The sequence below is a fragment of the Cyprinus carpio genome, chromosome A15 (assembly GCF_018340385.1).
Source record: "Cyprinus carpio isolate SPL01 chromosome A15, ASM1834038v1, whole genome shotgun sequence".
NCBI lineage: Eukaryota > Metazoa > Chordata > Actinopteri > Cypriniformes > Cyprinidae > Cyprinus > Cyprinus carpio.
In genome coordinates, this window is record NC_056586.1 from 21468851 (window position 1) to 21484918 (window position 16068).

The following is a 16068-nucleotide window of genomic DNA, read 5'->3' on the forward strand; positions in this document are numbered from 1 at the left end:
ATTGTACTTCGTTCCACACACACACACACACGCTCTCTCTCTCTCTCTCTCTCTCTCACACACACACACACACACACACACACAACCACTTTCTCTCTCTCACACACACACACACACACACACACACACACTCGCTCTCTCTCTCACACACACACACATACACACTCTCACACTCACATGCTAACACACACACACACACTCACATACCTTTTTTAAATACAATAAAACTTTAATATTGTGAAATATTATTTTAATTTATAATAACAGATTTTTTTATGTGAATATATTTTAAAATATAAATATAATGTATTGCTGTGATTCAGTTTGAATGTTCGCATCATTTCTCCAGTCTTCAGTGAAATCACTCTAATATGATGATCTGCTGCTCAGGAAACATTTATTATTATCAATATAGAAACAGTTGTGCTGCTTCATATTATTTTTGTGGAAACCATAATATGTTACCATTCAAAATACAATTACAAACTGTTTTTATAATAATAATAATAATAATAATAATAATAATACTTTAATTGAGAGCAGAACAAAATTAAATAAATCCAAAGAGAGTGACAGTAAAGACATTTATAATGTACAGAAGATTTTATGTCGAAAATAAATGCTGTTCTTTGAGTTTCTGTTCAACAAAGAATCTGAAAAATAAAATATCATGATTTCAAAAATTCAATATTGAAAATATTAAGAACCATTATTAATGATTGAGCACCAATAATAATTGATTTTGCCAATAATCATAACAGAGCAGTAAATCATCATATTATAATGATTTCTAGAAGATCATGTGACACTGAAGACTGGAGTAATGATGCTGAAAAGCTCACAGCTGCGCATCACAGGAATAAAGTACACTTTAGCGAGAGATTCTACACACAAGAAAACAGTTTTTTTAAATCAAAATAATATTTCTCAATATTACTGTTACTTGTTGAGCAGAAGAGACTTGTTTCAAATATTATAAATCTTTGACCAGGGCCCATATTCACGAAACATTTGATCTTAGCACTAAGAGTTCTCCTAAATAGCGGTAAAAGTTTTCTCTTAAAGAGAAACTGTTCACAAAGCTGCTGAGACAAGCTTTTTACTGAGGAATGAAAGTCTTGAGCTCAGAGTAAGGGGAAGCGGGGCTGGCGTGTTGCTGGATGGTGTCAGCATGCTCATTAACTATGCACACAGTGATTGGCTGATGAGTATTCAAATAGCGGTTTTAAAAATAAATGTTAGTGGCACATTCAGTTAAATATTTTAAAATGCTTACACATTTTTTCCCGCTGCTGCAGAAAGCCTGCTATCATTACACTTTAACACTGAAACACAGCAGAGTTCATTTCACTCTGGATTTTTTGCTGTGTAGTGTATAGGGAGCGGTTTCAGACACAGCTCTAGTCAAAGCTGTAAACACACAGACATCTTCAGTGTTGTGTTGTTCTTGATGTTTCTCTCTTCTTGTGATCAGATGCCTGTGATCACACTGGATCCCAAACACGGCAAACGCACTCAGACTTCGTTCTGTCACAGTGAGAACAAGAAGATCACATGTGTGTGGAAGATAGGTCAGCCGTATCCCTGATCATCCAGAGAGATTTGATGAGGTTCCTCAGGTTCTGAGTGTTGAGAGTCTGACTGGACGCTGTTACTGGGAGACTGAATGGAGCAGAAATGATGCTGTAATATCAGTGACATATAAAGCAATCAACAGGAAAGGAGGGAGTGAAGACTGTTGGTTTGGATTCAATGACAAATCCTGGAGTCTGTACTGCACAGTTGACAGATTCATTGTCCATCACAATAATAATGAAACTGTTATTCCTGCCATCTGTTCATCCTCTAAGAGAGTAGGAGTGTGTAATAATGGGCGTGTGGAAGCCCGGCTCTCTGTCCTTCATCTCGGCACACACACTCACACACTTATACATTCAACACCATTCACTGAACCCCTCGCTGGATTTGGGGTTTATAATGATTCTCAGTGTCTCTGTGTGATATTAAAATGATAGAGACTCTTTCTGATGTTCCCCATGCACACAAACTCATCAATTCTCACATCATTACATTTCTATTCATTTTTAATCAGTTTTCGGTTGTCATACAGAAGTTATGAATCTAGATCAGACTCTCATACTGTTCTCTGAATCTTTAATAAACAGAGTAATATGTGTGGTTTAATATTTCTGTGTAAGCACTCATCAAATGTAATAAAAGTCCATTAGTTACTCATTTGATCCTGAACTGGTTTCCTGAATTTGATGTGAACTGATGACAGTATGAATAATCATGAATGTGTGATTGAGATCCCAGCAGAGATCAAACTACAGGAGGCTGAATTCACTCGAATGAATCCGTCTCCTGATGGAGTCTGCTTTATTTTTCTGTCTGCGCTGATTTAACACTGGATTCACTAAATGAATTCTGTACAAACACTTTCCACAGTATAAGCTGCTGAACACAGTTGATCTCTCTTTCAGGAAGCTTGAGAGCTTTCAATCTGCTGCTTGATCACTAGAACATCTTCATCGGCATCTCTTCTTCTGAAATGATGCTTCTTTTCTGCTTTATTATTTCTCCACCAGCACAACAGCTTTATATGACGGGAGCCACACAGCTGTCACTCAAATATCTAACAGTAATCAACAGCCAAAGTCAAGCTGATATCTGCATGTATTTGTAATCAGAGACACACAAGAGCTGTTGTGGCTCTATCTGACAAACTGAACTGAATGTAATATGAGGAGGCTCTTGTGTGTTCTTCATTCTCACAATTATTAATGGTGTGTGAGATCTTATGTGCTCTCTACAGTTGTGTGTGTGTTCAGCGGCAGATTGTTGTCAGGAGCATCTTCAGTCATCAGGACTCCTTCATAAAAGCTGTGCATGGGTGACAGCTCAATATTATTCTTCAATCTAACTCTTCTTATTTGTCTTTATGTTGCTGTTGATAAAAGAAATACACTGCTTGAGGGATGGACATACGCTGACGATGATTTTACCATGGTAAAGTAGTGTATCACACTGTATTTGTGCTCTTGCAACTTAAAGTGTTGAAAATGTCCCTCACAATGTAATAGAGTATACTCAGGTTTCTAACTCCATGTGTTCTTCCCAGCTGTCCTGTAATTCAGATGACTGAATAAACACTCAGAACAATGGTTTATTAAAAGTGTAATGTGCTTTACAGCCTAAAATTTCTAGAAGACGCCATTTTGTTTGACTCACCACGTGTTTCTTTACGTAACCAGTTAAAACAGTATATCAGTCGTCTCATAATTAAAATATCACTGTCACCCAGTCCTAAAAAGAGCTCAGTGTAATGTAGTGAGACAGGGGTTTTCAAAGGTGTGGAGCCAGAGATACCTGACAGGAGAAAATAGACCAAGCACCCATTTTTAATTATAAGTTAGCGAAGGAGAGAGTAACGGACATGTTTAAACAGTCCACATTTGATTGTATAATCTCTCTTTAGTCATACAACACACATTTTCCTTAAGATACACGAGGCATGAGACATTTATCTACAGAAAACTTGAAGTGCCCACTTTTAATGTGCCTTTGTTTATTTGGTTTTGAATTATTATTATAATTATTCTTATTTGAAAGTATTCTCTTAGCCAGCATTGATGATATTTGCTCACACCTTAATTGCAGTGATCAATATTACAATACTATATGTCTATTCTGTACTAACTTTATTAACTCCCCTCAACCAAAGTGTATAACATGGAGCATTGCAATTGTGAATATTTCACATCCTAATGTACCATAATAAGGACATTAAAAGAAAGATAAGTTTCTGAATAGTTTCTTGTGATTCCTTTGTATGCAAAATTAATAATTTAAGCACAACAAGATGCAAAAGGCACACATTATTTTCTGCGCTTTACACACATCCAAAAATATCCAAGAAATCCTGTGAAATCAAAGTGAATCATTTTTTTGAGTGTACACTGATGCATCATATGATTAATCAATTGATGTATCAATCAATATTGATGTATTGTAACCCATATTTTTAGGCATATTATTGAGTATTGTTGTTATGGCTGCTTTTATTGGTCTACAGTGTAAACAGATTTGATTTACAGACTGGAGCGAACGAAGATATATGATGATCCCATAGGCTTGTCAGGGAACTGTTGGAACATTAGTATAAAAAGATCTTAGTGAAGGTACTTTTTGATCCATAGATATTTTTTGTAAATTTTGAATTCAAGTTAATTCCAATAATTCAAGTTAACTACTCGAATCAATCTTTGAGTATTAAAAGTTGTATTGGTTTGTGAATGACGGCCTGTCACAATGATATCTGTATTGACTTGTCACACAATGTATAAACATGACCTCAATCATTTTTGGTGGACTTGATAGATTGATCATTGTGTTTAACATAAAAATGATTGTCCGACGTGGCAGCGTCTCCAGCATCTCATATACTCTTTTAGTGATTGGCTGATTATTTGAAAAGTTTAACATCAGAGTAAAACCTTATCATTTGCAGGTTTTTCGTCTTGTCTATTCACTATTCAGTGTTCAAAATATTCAAACCTTTCTTTGAACACAATTAAATTAATAGCGATACACTCAGGATTCCCGATTTTTGAATCTCGATGCTGGGTTCTCGATGCATTATCCGATATGTTAAACAAAATGTAAAAAATGAAACAAATTCAAGTCCACACACAGATTTCTGCTTGATGGTAATCTCTTTAGCGGTGGATCGCACTACATACATGTTTCATATGATTACATAATCTGAGAATGTTTCCTCTTTGGGTGTTTGATTATTAAAGCATTTCTGATCTGCCGATCTCTCTATGTCTGTGGTGATGGAGTTTGGGTTCTTAGGTCTAGAGGGACGGCATAAATAGTGTCCTGTTTGGTTTCATTATTTACAGCACACAGCCGCTTTTGTATTTGAAGTGTTAGTGGATTATCCATATACCTCGTTTTAAATGTCTTGCAGTACAAGCGCTACATTATTATTATATTTTTACTCCACAGAAACACTTGAAAATACACACATGTAATTATAGACATTATAGGTTACATATAATATAGAGCTGCCCCTTGGAAGAAACTGGAAAGACCACTCAAAACTGACCACTATGCAGTGAGTGGCTTTCCTCATGGGCCAGTAAGGCCAAGCCGCAGAAGTTTAAATATCTTTATATATATCCATCTTGTAATGCTGCTGTTTTTTTTTTTATTAAACAAATTAATTGTGATAGAGCAGACACTGAGTTTTTTAATGGGTTATGAATTAAAACACATCATGTTGTAAGTCAAGTCACCTTTATTGTATATAGCGCTTTAAACAAAGAAGATTGTGTCAAAGCAGCTGAACAACATTAATTAGAGAAAGCAGTGTGTCAATAATACACAATAGAAGTTGGAACAGTTCATCATTGAATTCAGTGATGTCATCATTCGAAAGCTCAGTTCAGTTTAAATAGAAATATCACCATCACTCTCGTACCCTACAACCCCTAAATACAATAAAAGATGTTTTCAAACCTGTAGTTATTTACAAATTATTGATATGCAAGAAGGAAATAAAAGCTCTTCTAACAATGTTGAAATACTGTTAGAGTCAAAGCTGAAACCTTGCTTGTCTATGGGTTTGTCTGGTGAAAACCATTTCTTCCAACACTGTGCTCGTGTACTTAGTTGTAATATTTGTATAAATCATGCTAATATGAGAACAACTGTCATGAAGAAAAAAGTCAGTAATCATCATTTATCACAGTGATTTATGGAACAATCTGGAAGCACCACAAAGTATTTCTAGTTGACAGGTCTAAGAATGCTTAGAGGAGCAAAATCTTATCTTTTATTGTTTCAAGCTAGATGATGAGCTAGCACTCTTAATAAGAAAAGGTCAACAAGGAGATGAAATCCTTGAAGAGAACAAGGCCAGCGAATACGGTGTGTGAAAAACGATGAAGTGAGAAGAGTTGCTGTTACACATTATGGTGGAGCAAATGACAAGAGAGGCATGGGTCCGGATACATTCACACAGTTAGCATCACTGATTGTTGATAATTCAGACTGAGAACATAAAATCATAAAATCTAAATGTAAGAGTGTTTTTTGTAATGCATGTGCTGTCCCTTAACGTGCTGATTCCCATCCATATATCTGACCGATTTATGTTCTGGAAGAGAAGAGGATTCCCAGCCCGAGAAGCAGAGAGAGCAGTGTGTCGCTTGGGACTGTGACTTTGTTTTCATCACTGAATTTTGCCAAGAGAGACATCTAAAGACGTGTTCCCATAAAAAGGATCAAATGGTTTTGACTTGAAGGAATTGATTGATGAGTGGAAGATTTATAACTCAAGTTCACACAGCGTCATTATGTGACGGTCATTTCTTACTGCTGTAAGTTCCGGTGGTAGAATGTAAACTTGGTCAGGAGCACTTTATGCGGCAAGCAAGTGGGAAGTGGTTATCTTGCTCGGTGTCTAAAACTGTTCCAAGAAACAACTCTCGTCACGCTTGAAAGAAAGAAGACGGTCTAGCTTGAACAAGGACGGCTCCCAACATCAGGAGAGACATACAGCTGAGGCCAGGCTTACTAGTCCTCCCAATTCGAACATCAGGTCGAGGTGAGAATGGCTCATTGTCGGCAGCCCTTCTGTGCCAAAACAAGAATTGAGAATGGAAAGGGGACGGAGCAGAAAACATTTTGAAAGAACGATGAGTACCAAGGACCACTCAATATCTCCAGGAATGTTTCACCAAGCACGAGGTATAAGCAACAAATATGTTTAGACACCAAAGGCATTGGTTAGTTAATCATTTTAAAATGAGTTGAATGTTACTCTGGATCTAAAAATAATGAAGTCTTTAATTGTTTTATAATGTAGGATTAGATACAGAGAGTATTGTTTCAGATATAAGGTTTGTGAAGAATTAAGATTTATTTTGGTGTAACATATTCTGAAATGTTTATATATAGAGTCTTTGTGTTCTTTTTTAACACTTTTGAAAGTGTTAATTTTAACTCGGGCCAGTGGGTATTTTTTTTATTTTTTCCACCAGTTTAAACTGTTAAAATTACAAACCTCTCATAGAGTTGAATTAACTGGCAATTTTGCTTGTGTGATATGCTCATACAGCACCAGATTCTGTCTTAAGGTAACGTTTGATTAGAGTGGGCAAGTGATACATGTGTAGACAAGACATATTATATGATACAAAGCATGTTTTAAAATTGACCACTATAGATGAAGTACCATGAAGGTTGTGGGGTGCCGGCAATTGTTGGGATAGAGAGGAATGAGGAAGCTGAGCAAATGTTCAAGAATGCACTAAAACAAAACCGATATAGATGTGAACATTATAACACTTAAGTGAAGCAGCGCTGAGAAAGAATAATTAGAGGAGGATTTGATTAGGACATACATAAAAGATGGATGGAGAGGTCACGGGTCGGCATCTACACAACAGTCAGAAAACAAGTTGGGAATGGGAAGGAAACACTTTGGAAGTAGGGAGGAGGGACACACCAAATAGCACAGCGCTCTGTATTGGTCACACAGCTCTTAACCAATCATAGTTTATTATGGTAAAAGAAGCATAATTCAATAATGTGGTTACCAGAGACTGTGAACTATACTATTAAACTGAGAAGCATGTGAAGAGCAAAGAATGAGATTAATAGAAGAATTATGAAAAATAACAATGTACGACAATACTAAAGAATGTTCACAGCTACCAGCAGTATAAAGGATATTATGCAAGTATATAGTGATTGAAAAGCCAATAGTTTAATAAATAAGATGTAAGATCACGTAATGACTGTGTACAGAATAATGTATCATTTTGTGAGTTTGTTGGTTGTTAATGGTTTGTGTTGTCTGGTAAATACCGTCACGCTCCGCACTCCAGTCCAGTAGGCAAAGCGGAAATACACCTTAAATGGGTTTGTAACCACCATTAATAGAAACGAAGAGGAAGAGTGTTGTAACCGAAAGAAACCGAAAGTAAAACGCGCCGTGTATTGTGAAGAGTTAAAATCCTTCGCTGCAGAGTCTCAGAGTTGGATCGGTAAGTTGAGTTCTCAGCTTCTAATATCATGTATTATTGTAGAAATGTCCGCTCTCGTGTTGAACTCTTCACACTTTAAGGGATATTTGAGGGAGTTGTTGTGACGCAGTTTAAAATGATGTAGATGTAACCGAGCGCAGTGACGAGCTCATCTTTCTGCGCGAGACTTTATGTTAAGACTGTTTCTCAGTTCAGAGATCGTCAAGAACGGACTTGTGTTCTCGAGGAGACAGATCTGGAAAGAAGAACACGAGAACACAGAACGTGTCTTTCTGAGAACTGATAGTTGACAACTGGCATAAAGTTGGCTTGACGTTGGATATTCGATATTCGCAAATCTAGGGACTGTCTGTAAAGTTACATGCGAAACTACTATACACTTCTCTAACGTCAATAGCATGCAAGGAGAAAACAACTGTTAACTGTTCATCCAGGTGTCAACTATAATGCACACCGTTTTTATTTTGTTTGATAAATATTAAAATAAACTGTAAGTCATATTACCGAGAGTAGGGGGCGTCAACCTGTAACATATGCCATAATTGGAAACTCAGTAGGCATTTGGAACACCAGAATGACTCCAGAGATCAATACCAAAGATACCACGTTGTGTAGACCAAAACGTGTTCATCAGGTGTCAGCTCGTAACTGCACCACGGGCATCTTTTTCATAATTATTCAAATAAACTGTAAATCAAATTAACATATTGTACTTTTCACTACCCGAATGGGACTTAAATACAAATTTATCCATAATGAGAAAATTGAACGGTTGGTGCATTATAGTTGACCACCTGGGAGAACAGTTAACCGTGTTTTCTCCTTGCATGCTATGACGTTTAGAGAAGTGTATCGTAGTTTCGCCATGTAACTTAGCGACGGTTCCCTCGTTTTGCGAAATCGAATGGTCAAAAGTCAAGACAAACTTTATGCCAGTATCTTGACACTCCAGCCCACGTTAAAGGGAGCGATACACAATAAATAACACAAGATATCACAAAACTAATGTCATATTAAAAACACTTATTTCAGATTAGTATATAGACAATTGGCCTTCATATTACTTATATTATTCTAAAGCAATAAGCCAGAAACGGATTACAGTAGATGTACTACTTAACAGTTGATGAGCGTTGTTAGGCACGACACTCATTACTTACATTATGACACTCGAAAAAAAGATTAGTTTTATTTACAACAAATCAGTCGTGTTGTGCTGCATGCTTTTCAAGCTGCTTGTTCATTGTAGTCATGTCACATTTCACTGAGCAGTCCACTGCATCCCTTCACAGCAGACTGAGGGGAAAGATGCTGTTTAAAGAGAGAGAGACAACCAATAACAACAAATACCCAAGGCACTTGATGATGGTACCAGGGGAAATAATCTGAGGGGTGTCAGGCAGCAAACTAAATCATGCCAACAAATGCTATCCACATAAACAACTGAGTACAGCTTCAGTCAAGTGATGAGTGGGCCCAATACAAGCACCATCATTGCCTGCATTTGCTTGCGTCTCGTATAGTCTTTGGTTGTTAGTTGTATGTTACTTGTTTTTGTTTTTGTTTTTACATCCTGACTTTACTTTGATAAGTACTTGGTGATTTTTTGGTGGCATTAGCTAAAAGGCTAAATGATCATAAAATATAAGGCATACTTGTATTCTTAGGGGTCCTAAAAATAGGCGATCCACAGGAAACTACTAGACCCATGAGAAAATAGAACAATTCTGCGGGATCGATCTCCACACCGTCAAAAGACAAGATCAAAGCACGGGCACACACATTTACAGGGAATATCACACAATGTACGACTTTCAACGAGAGTCTTACCGGAGCTAAATATGGGGGCTGGCGTTGGCAATTTTTGCCCTGGTAAAGGGTTTAGAAAGTCGAAGAGAAATGCGGCTGTGCAGATGATGAACAGGACATATATAATTAAGATGATAAGTTATTAAGTACACTATACTAAATAGCTGGTAGTACTAAAAACAGCCGTCCGCAGTGTAGTGAAGCAACGACTGCACAAAGAAAAATTAAACCTTGTTTATTTATCAGCAGCCAGCGACCTATTTCTGTGAGTTGGAGGAGGAGAAAGATTGAGGACGGTGAGTACTAGTAATTTGCAACTGTTGCATGACCAATGTGGGACAAGACCTGGACCAATTGCAGAGCTCCAAGTCCATGCCCATGTACAGGGTGCCGCTGTGGAATACGATACATGATAGCCACGCTGGAAATGTCTTTTCTCAAGCAATAGACCGTGACCTAAGGGTAAGACAAAACAATACAGAGTATTGTATGTTCTCAGTGATATAGATATCGCACAGAACAAGACTTGCATCCGCCTTTAGATGGTCTTGCCAGAATATGTTAAAAGACTCACTCGGTGGGACACTAGCCGACATATAGTACCGACCCCATCTTTTTTGTTTTTTTGAGTAAAGGCGCTGGCTGCACTGTTATCCGTTCAGCTAACCAATCCGCCACAGGCAATCCAGAAGATAGTAACAGCTAGCAAATGACATATTACTTCACAGATTATAAAAGACACAGATTTACCAACATTTGGTTACATCATTGTTTAGCTGGTTTTTAGGATATTTGTATTTTACTCCATGTATTGTGTGGCATGTGTTGGGTACAAATTGAATGTTACTTCGCAGAAGAGTCTCTATCACTTTTATTAAAGTCCCCAGGCCTTAAAAAAATAAAACACGCATAAATGTATTGCTTTTTCTTTTACAATCTGTGAGAATTTTCATGTGTCATCTGTAATTTGCATTTCTTATTGGAGTTTAAACTTTGCCAGTTGATGATTGCAAACACACGCATTTTGAAAAACAGCCATTTGCAAAATTCAACCACAACAATTTGACCTAAATGATGACTGAAATCGTTATCTAAATAAAATTGCATTAAAGAAACATCTTGGACGGAATGGAACTGAGAGAGACGCCTGCACCCAGCTCCAAGGCACCCATCTGCGACAGGACAGGCAAAGTGTTCAAATCGATTCAAAGCACCAAACGTGAGGAGAAGCAGTACGTTAACGCAGTTACTAAACCTGTGGACTTTTAGGAATGACTGGTAACACTTGAGGATTGGCAGCCGCCCGTTCATAAAATTCACAACGGTTGTGATGTCAATTATATAATAGGGAATGTAGTCTGACGCTTGCTACATGTCTGCTGTTACAGTTAGTGTTTTTAGTCAGGATTCACTGTTAGTGTCTGCGCTTGGTTTGAGCTGCTTTGATCGTACTGGGACGCAACATTTGTCATTGGGTCATTATCTATAGAAACGCTTTATAACCTATATGGTTTACAAAGAAGTTTCAGGTCACAACTCGTGGAAATCATTCAATATGCTGATTTGGCGTTCAATAAACATTTCTCATTATTATAAATGCAGAAACAGTTTTGCTGCTTAAAGGCCTACATGTTGCTAAAAAGAACATTATTTTGTACTGTAATGAAATGCTGGCGTGGTTTAAGGTTAAACGATTATTTTCCATAGCGATGCTGTGTCCCGATGTGACGAGACAAAACATGTGTGACTCAAATTTAACACCTATACCATAAAAAGAAACTTTTTCCCTAATTGACCAGACAAAAACTGCTGTATCATCATTGAATACCTGCTGCAGGATGGAAATGTTAATACTTCCTCAATACACTGTGATAGTTCCAGCAGCACGACTCAGTCCAGCGTTTCTGCTTGTGCACATCCCATCATCGCTTCTTTATCGTCTAGCCAATGTACTGTTAGGGAGTAACTGAATAACCTCGATACTGGGTTTATTCCCGAGTCAGAAGCGAAAGTGTAAGGCGCACTAAGGGCACCTCAATAACTTGTTATGTTGTGGATTAGTGTGTACTGGAGGCCTTGAACCGCTCCAAACCATTCGATAGATTTGATTGTTGAACACTGGTTCAAGCGGATCACTGAATATGATCTTGTCCAATAGAAAGATTTGTTCGCAATCTGGACATCACTAAGAAGAAAAAACACAAACAAATAAAACCCATTACAAACGAGGCATTTGTTGCAATGGCAATTTAAAAAAAAAAACGCAATTTAAGAAAAAACACAATTACAAACATTTTTGCAGACCCCTGAGCCAAACCAGAAACGCTACTGAAACAATTTCTTACAGGAGTTTCTTTCTTGTCTTCCTCCTCGCGAAGTCATCCACCACTTCATCTCCAACTGAGCTCTTTAAAGGTTTTCGACTCAATGGCCAGTAAGTGACGGAAAGCTGAGACGTTTCTGGCACATCTCGAAGTTTCTCAGTTCGCTTTTGAACCCGGAGACATTGGTAGAAAAATGAGCACTCTCTCCTCACAATTCATAACTGGCAGTGTTAGAAAAAGTCTTTAACGCGAATGTACATCGCTTTGGAAAAGCTTATTAGGCTGGTATTTTTTCATATCTCATCTAAATAATAAATAAAATGTACCAGCTGTAGCCAGTCGTCCTCACAAAGATTTGATTAAAAATATTTAATATTTTTCGACTGGTGGCGCTGGCGACTGTCTATGCTGTGGAGATGCATTCCTGTACTGTCAAACATCATTCATCCTTATATTTTCTGGATTTTCTTTGTCTCAAACATCTTTTTTTAGTGTTTCTTTTGTTATAGGCTATGCGTTAACATTGCAAGTTAATTGTTTTTGGCTATTCTGCAGACTGAAAAAGTGAAACTGCATTCGGTAAAAATCCAGAATAAGCTGTGATTTCTCTCTTTTTTAATAACATCATGCATCCTTTATTTCAAACTGAGAGTCTAATAGTCAGTTAAACAGGAAGAATAAAATGTTAGATTATAAACTGCACTTAGGCTATTTATGAATAGGCTTCCTAGCCTATTTTAGGCATAGTCTAACGAATAAAAAATCAAACATTTGTAAATAAAATAATTTTACTATATTACACTTCAATTATATCTAATATATTTGAGTAAATATGATAAGGAAATATCTCTGCCAACTCTCAAATGAAGTCGTAGAGTTTCCAGTGTTGGCTGTTGGGAGCGTTATTAAGCCCTAACTTGTCAAATTAAAATGAAAATAAACAAATACAATTTTAAATACTTTTGTTTCAGGAATAAATAAAGCAGCATTTTATATTTTTTGTTCTAACAGGTAACTATGGAACCCGGAGCGAAGAAAATTAGCATTTTTGCCCAGAACTTAACTAATTTGTTTTTGAGGCCCGATTTGACAACAACGACCTACATCATTGTTTGATTATAGTAAAAATAATAATAATAATAAAAACACTAGAAATGCTTGAAATTAACTAAAATGAATCAGGAATGCTTTATGACACATTCACACAGAATGTTTTTGCTTTGAAAAAATCTTGGCCCGAGGGTGGAATGGAGTAAAAATGTTTTTTAGGTCTAGGACTGGCGTTTTAAAGGTTTTAGAAGGCCGTGTCATGCTTGAGATGCGCACCTGCAAAACCGCCACGAGACGGCCGCCTTGGTGCTACACCTCTGTCTAGCCTTGTTTACTATAGCAAAAACACAATGTAAAAAATAGGGCCAATGGATGGAAAAACTCCGTTCTGTGGCCACAGTGACAGGTGGACGTGACTCCAGTTGCTTTCTCTGTGCCCCTCTTCCACATATATCTTTTAGCTTTTATTTTTAATCTCTTACTATCGTGTACTGTTATTCATTTGTCTCTCCAGAGGTCCTGCACTAGCTGACAATTCTGGCCACTAAATATATAAACTTCCTTGTGTGTGTGACAATGGCAATAAATCTCTTTCTTAATCTGACAAATAGTAGTGTAGCAGAGTGAGGTATAGACCAGTATGATTGGCTGGCATTACCCAAAACAGGTGAACCTATCAGTGCTCGTGCTTGATCATGATTGGTCAGTTGGGTAAGTTTCATCAGCCAATTAATGCCGCGTGTGTGCATATAAAGCGGGAAGTGTTTGGTTTTCTTGGATGCATCACCCTTGGTACTGCTCCTTTTTGACATGTAGTGCTTTGAGTGAGTGCTAGCAGTTGGGTTATCCTCCCGTCTGTCGTGTGCTGGCTGTTGGCCAGTTTTCAGGTTGGTCCCTGTTTTAAAAGTCCCCTTTTCCCTGTTAAATAGAGGCTTATTAACTTTTTTGTTTTTAGGTATTGGCCTGCAAGTAGCTGTAATCCTGCGGAAGTGAGTTTTACCATGTGTATTGCAGCTTTTAACCATTTCCTTGGTAGGTTTTATGGTAGGGCCAGTTTTTAGTTTGTTTTTTAACAAATTTATGCATAACTTTTGTTTGATGCTCAGCAGGTTTGATTGCACGTCCAGGGGTTTCCAGTGATTGTTAATCGAAAGCCATATATGAACATAGAGTGCACTTGGCTGCGAATCCTGTCTTGTCGTGTCTATGTCCCGAAAACTCATCTGGGTCGTCTGTTTTGTGTGGATTTAGGTGGGAGGGGTTTCGGACTTCAGCTACCGTGTACTGTGTACCCAGTCCGTGCGCTGTGTTAACATGTTTGTTTTTTTTTTTTTTTCTTTTTTTTTTTCACAAGAGTGTGTGTCATGGGTATTGAGTGTGGGGTAGAAATCTGGGGGTCTTTGTTGGCCACCTCCCTCTTTATTTGTTTATCCTTTGTATTGTACTTTGGATTTGTTTTGTATGTTAATGGGTACAGACTTGTGAGTGAGTACCCGTTACGCTTGTGTTTTATTAATTCTCTGTCGTCACCGCCGACACCATTATGTCTTATATACGCAGACTTTATTTTTTCCGCACAATCTAACTGCCACTCCCGACCCCTGTCAATTTTTGTCTGCATATACAATCTCGTAAGTAAAAAACCGCTGTCCTTTAACTGCTTAAGGTCGGTTATTTTCCACTCGGTGTCATGCACGCGCAGGCGTGGCGTAGTCGCCTATAGGATTTCCTTATTGGTACCTTCTCAAAACCACCTGGACCGCTTGCCCGGCCACTAGTAGGATTCAAGCAATAGACTGTTATAAAAAAAAAACCGGGTCAAACGGGGGGAAAACATTTGCTATTTCACTGCCAATTAATTGACAAGAAAAATTATGAGATAGAAGGATCGCCCAGCTACTGTTTGTTCAAAATATTTTTGTGTGTAAATCAATCATTGGAGTTGGTTAATGTTGTTTAACCCTTAACTGTCACTCCACATTTTTGAACATAGACTTGAAAGTAGCAGTATCTGATCCTATAGCTCAAGTGGCACTAGAGCATTGTGTTAGCAAGCGCCAAGGTTGGGGGTTCGATCCCCGGGAACACATGATAGGTTAAAATTGATAGCCACTGATATGCCACTCTGTAAAGTCGCTGGATAAAAAGCGTCTGACTAAAATGCATAAATTTAATTTAAATTTGTTAATTTAAGTAAGCCCTGTCAGAATCAACTTTTTGGCGCGAACTGTCAAGGATCCAAGACCAAATATAGCTCGTGCATCTTGAAAAGCAAATGTATTGGAAATTGCTACCTGCGTTTTTCAAGGGGGCCCCCAGCAACAACCGTGGGCCCGTCCTACTCCAGCTACTGCCCTGGTTTTGATAAAAGATTGGGAGGCCTTCATTTTTTACAGGGCCCATAATAACAGGAGGTGCCAGAGAGCCCTCATAGACCAAGATCTGTTCAAGAGGCATTGTATAGCTAAAGGACACATATATTCCAAGCATAAATAAACATTACGTTTTCATTGGTTATGGGTTTTTTGTACCAAACTGTCGTGTGCCAACATGAATGCCCAGGCTCCCCTCGAGGGCTCTTGGTAGTCAAGGGCCCCTGGGCACTGGCCCCATCGGCCCGGTCAATAATCCATCATCCCCTGCCCGCGAGGCCACGGAGAGAGAGAGTCTTCATATTCTGAAAATGGCATGAAGACCACGACACGGCTGTTTGAAGTGTAAGTACCTTAGGGAAAAAAAGACGTTGTTCATTGTGGTTAAAAGTGTACTGTTTAACATAATCCAAGTAGATCGACTGATCTTTGTTGAAGGTTTACACAATGTAA

General features: G+C 37.9%; 1 long non-coding RNA gene across 1 annotated transcript; it reads left to right on the forward strand.

Moving 5' to 3' along the window:
* The first annotated feature begins 1563 nt into the window (after positions 1-1563).
* On the forward strand, positions 1564-13660 carry LOC122147736. The gene is made up of 3 exons (XR_006161809.1): positions 1564-1863; positions 5515-5516; positions 13650-13660. It is a non-coding gene; the product is annotated as an uncharacterized LOC122147736 (long non-coding RNA).
* The last annotated feature ends 2408 nt before the right edge of the window (positions 13661-16068 follow it).